The sequence below is a fragment of the Temnothorax longispinosus genome, unplaced genomic scaffold (assembly GCF_030848805.1).
Source record: "Temnothorax longispinosus isolate EJ_2023e unplaced genomic scaffold, Tlon_JGU_v1 HiC_scaffold_401, whole genome shotgun sequence".
NCBI classification, from domain to species: domain Eukaryota; kingdom Metazoa; phylum Arthropoda; class Insecta; order Hymenoptera; family Formicidae; genus Temnothorax; species Temnothorax longispinosus.
Genome location: NW_027270233.1, coordinates 6,056 through 10,233, shown reverse-complemented (window position 1 = coordinate 10,233; position 4,178 = coordinate 6,056). Strand labels below are relative to the sequence as shown.

Sequence of the window (4,178 nt, the reverse complement as noted above, 5' to 3'; positions counted from 1 at the left end):
CTCCCGGCCATCGGACGGGGGCGGGAACAACCCGCGCCCCGGCTCCCAACAGTTCAGGTGGGCACGCCACCCGGTGTTTCACGCGGGCGAGCGCTGCGGAACGCTCTCGACCTCCTGGCCATCGGACGCGGGCGGGAACAACCCGCGCCCCGGCTCCCAACAGTTCAGGTGGGCACGCCACCCGGTGTTTCACGCGGGCGAGCGCTGCGGAACGCTCTCGACCTCCTGGCCATCGGACGCGGGCGGGCACAACCCGCGCCCCGGCTCCCAACAGTTCAGGTGGGCACGCCACCCGGTGTTTCACGCGGGCGAGCGCTGCGGAACGCTCTCGACCTCCTGGCCATCGGACGCGGGCGGGAACATATTTACGCCGACTCCCTCGCGTTGAGACGGATGCCGGCGGGTCGCGGCCATGGGGCCCCCCCTCGTCGAGATTGAGGTATTTTCTTTTTTTGTTTCTTTTACCTAAAAAATTATTAATGTGGGACCGAGAGAGAGAGAACCGCGCGAGGAAAAGAGAACGCCAACGAAAATAACACGCTTTAAAAGTATTTAACTGTTTAATGATTTTCGTTAAAGCGATCGCGACCCCCGCGGACCCCCACGCGGCTCCCGCGGCCCCGCGGACCCCCACGCGGCTCCCGCGGCCCCCGCGGACCCTCGCGCGGCACCCGCGGCGCGACCGCGGCCCCCGCGGACCCCCCACGCGGCTCCCGCGGCCCCCGCGGCGCGACCGCGGCGCGACCGCGAGCGCGAACGCGGACTTCCCTTCCCGCGGATCCGCGGCGCGGGTGAGTCATCCCCGGTGATTCATCCCCCCCTTCCCCCCCCGCGAAATCCAATATTTTTAAATATCATATACTCCCCCCCCCCTTACCCCCTCCCCCCACAAAATCAGATATTCTTGAAAAGCTGATTTTCCCCTCCCCCTCACTTCCCCGCGAAAATTCATTACCCCCCCTCACCCCCCCTCGTTGCCCCCGGGGTGGAATCGGCTTATACTCCCTACTACTGCCTCATAACAATTTCCATCTGATGAAAATACTCAAATGTTGCGTTATTTACGAAAAAAAGCGTATTACGTCGAAAAGATTTCAACAACACAAATTTTGCAAATTTTGAGGATGGATTGTATGTGAGAGATCCAGCGGAACTTAAACACAATTTACAAGTAATATTATTGTTTGAAACACGGGAGAGAATATAGCCGGCGATGTTGTACAATACATTCAGTTCAATGTCCCCTATGTGTATTTTTCTCGTTGACAAATCAGGAACAGGTGGCAAGCGGTTTTTTATTTCTTTAGATTTAGGTGTACTCAAAAAATCGCCAACAATAATTCTGTCGTCTTCTTCGTAGCTGGAATTACCTACAGGTTTTAAATATTTTGAAATTGCGATTATTTTTAAATTTTGCTTGAATTGCAAGGCGGTTGGAATGGGTTGTTTAGCTCTAACACAAGAAAATATGTTTTCGACGCAATCTGATGTTAACCGACCTGCTAGTACGAACTGATAGCCTTTTTCATTAATTAAATAGGTCGACAATTCAATGATGGACTTGGTAGTGATTATCACTCCACGTTGCACAGGTTTGAATTGTGTACCATTTCCAACTTTCATTTCTTAGAAAAGTTCTATGATTGATTCTAAAAATGCAATTGATTCTTCAAATTTCTTTTCGAAAAATTTATCACCTGTCACTTTCCCTAATGCAATTTTTGGAGTACGCGAAGTCACCAATGTGAACCACTTAGAAACGACTTCAATAAAAAAGGCTGTCGTGCAGAACGCTTGTTTAGAATTTTGAGTCGATAGCAATTGTAGACTAGCACTAACATCACGAGACAAAAAATTTTTTGCTTTGTTTACCTTCATTTTATTGAAAGTGCCGCTCGAAATATCGTCTACTTTTATATTGGGTGCTAGTTTTAATTCTAAATTTTCTTGAAATTGAGCAAGTTCTGTAACATGCAAACAATCAACTACAGAGGACGACAAATTATTGTCAGTAACAATTTTCGCAGGTAAAGTAATAACTTTGTTATTAATCAAGCAAAATTTTAAATTTTTCAAAAGATGACCAGGATCAGCAATGAACCAAAGCTTCCGAGTATTAGGATCAATAGGATGAGCAATTGAGTTCGTTATTGTAGAATAACGCCCAGCGAAACCAACACAAAATTCACGCCACATCGCTAAATTATTTGGGCCCATGTCGCTTGTGATATTGTGTACATAAAGTCCGATAGATTCAGCTTTTTTAATAATTTCAAGTGCGATAGGTTGTAAAATTGCTCCATCATAGCTGTTGGGTGTTAAATAAAAAGCAACATTTTGTTTCCAACGTGAGAAAAGACCTGCTAGCACAAAAATCAAACCATGCGTAGCTTCAACTCTTTCACCTACATGCATGAAAAGATGCAAAAGAATAGAATTAGAAACACAAATAGAATTATATGCACAAAACATCCCATTTTGATCCCGTCACAAGTAATGTAATAAAATGGGATGTGTTGATTGGTTAACTTGTGATGACGCGACGCGTGACGCGCTCAGTGAAAACTCGGCCTTAGTGCCCATCTACAATGACTACAATAGGTGTTTTAAGCCCTAAGGGTGCTTCCCCATGCAAGACGGAATCGCGGAAAACGGAATCTCGGAATCATTCTGATTGGTTAGTCCCATGAGGCTAACCTTGTGACGGGATCAAAATGGGATGTTTTGATTGGTCGCGACGGATAAGGCCCGGTCTACAATGGATGTCGGAAGTCGGAGTCGTAAGAAATTGACCAATCAATTGACCATTCATTATTTTTCGACCGCAAGGAGAATAATAGATTGTGATTGGTCAATTTCTTACGACTCCGACTTCCGACATCCATTGTAGACCGGGCCTAACGCGATGCGTGACGCGCTCAGTGGAAACTCAGCCTTAGGCCGAGTTTCCACTGAGCGCGTCACGCATCGCGTTATCCGTCGCGACCAATCAAAACATCTTATTTTATTACATTATTTGCAATGGGATGTTTAGATTGGTTAAGCCCCTTGCACAATGCCAGACAACAGGCAATAGGAACAGGAAATAACTAAAAAAATCGTTAATTACAACCTAAAAAGTTCGAATGCTATGATTGGTTGGCAACAGGCAATAGGCACAGAATTTCCAACGTGACTGAAACTCTGTGTCTATTGATTGTGTCACTGTTTATTCTGCATTTATACATGATTTCTGATTTCTATTCCCTGTTCCTATTGCCTGTTGCCTGGCATTGTGCAAGAGGCTTTAACGACAGATGACGCGATGCGTGGAAACTAAAGGTGGAAGCACATAAAATTGCAGGAGCCATAATCAGAAGGCAGAAGCCATATGCGCATGCGCTATGGTATTTATAGAGCTCTACAGATACCATAGCGCATGCGCATATGGCTTTTGCCTTCTGCTTATGGCTCCTGTAATTTTATGTGCTTCCACCTTAAGCCTAACGTCAATAAGGGCTCATGCACAATGCTGACAGATGGGCAATTAAGGAGCAATCGTTTTATGTTGGATATACTTGCAGAAGACTGTGAGAAATGTATTTTTCCAAGAAAATAAACAGTTCTCTGCTAAAATATCATACAAAATTAATTATACGAATGGAGCGATTAAAAATCCCAATAGAGCGAAGCGAGAAATAGTTAAGATGGAAGCACATAAAATTGCAGGAGCCATGAGCAGAAAGCAGAAGCCATACGCGCATGCGCTATGGTATCCGTAAAAGCTCTAACAGATACCATCGCGCATGCGCATAGTTATGGTAGCATGCGCATGCGCTGCCGAGCCATAGTTACAATAGGCGGCCGATAGTGAAATGATTAATTTGTTATTTTTTCAATAAAAATGCAATAAATCATTAAAATTATGATGGAACAATAAGGAGCAATGAAAGAGCAATCGTTCTATGCCCTATAAAGTTGCATAGAGTTATTATAAATATGTTTTTCAATAAAAATTAGAAATTTTTCGTTTTTATTAAATATCTCAAAAAATAATAATCTTAAAAGGGGAGCAATCGTCGATTCTGAGGGAGCAATTAGGGAGCAATCGTTTAAGCTATAGTAAATTAAAAAATATGAACTTGCAGCGCCAACTTATTTCCGGTCACAAAAATTGACGGAAAACGCCGGGATGGCCT

At 44.7% G+C, this 4,178-nt stretch overlaps 1 pseudogene; it reads right to left on the bottom strand.

Annotated features, from left to right (window-relative positions):
* Window positions 1–1,549: 1,549 nt before the first annotated feature.
* LOC139824501 (uncharacterized) lies at window positions 1,550–2,415 on the bottom strand (annotated as a pseudogene).
* Between the last annotated feature and the right edge of the window lie 1,763 nt (window positions 2,416–4,178).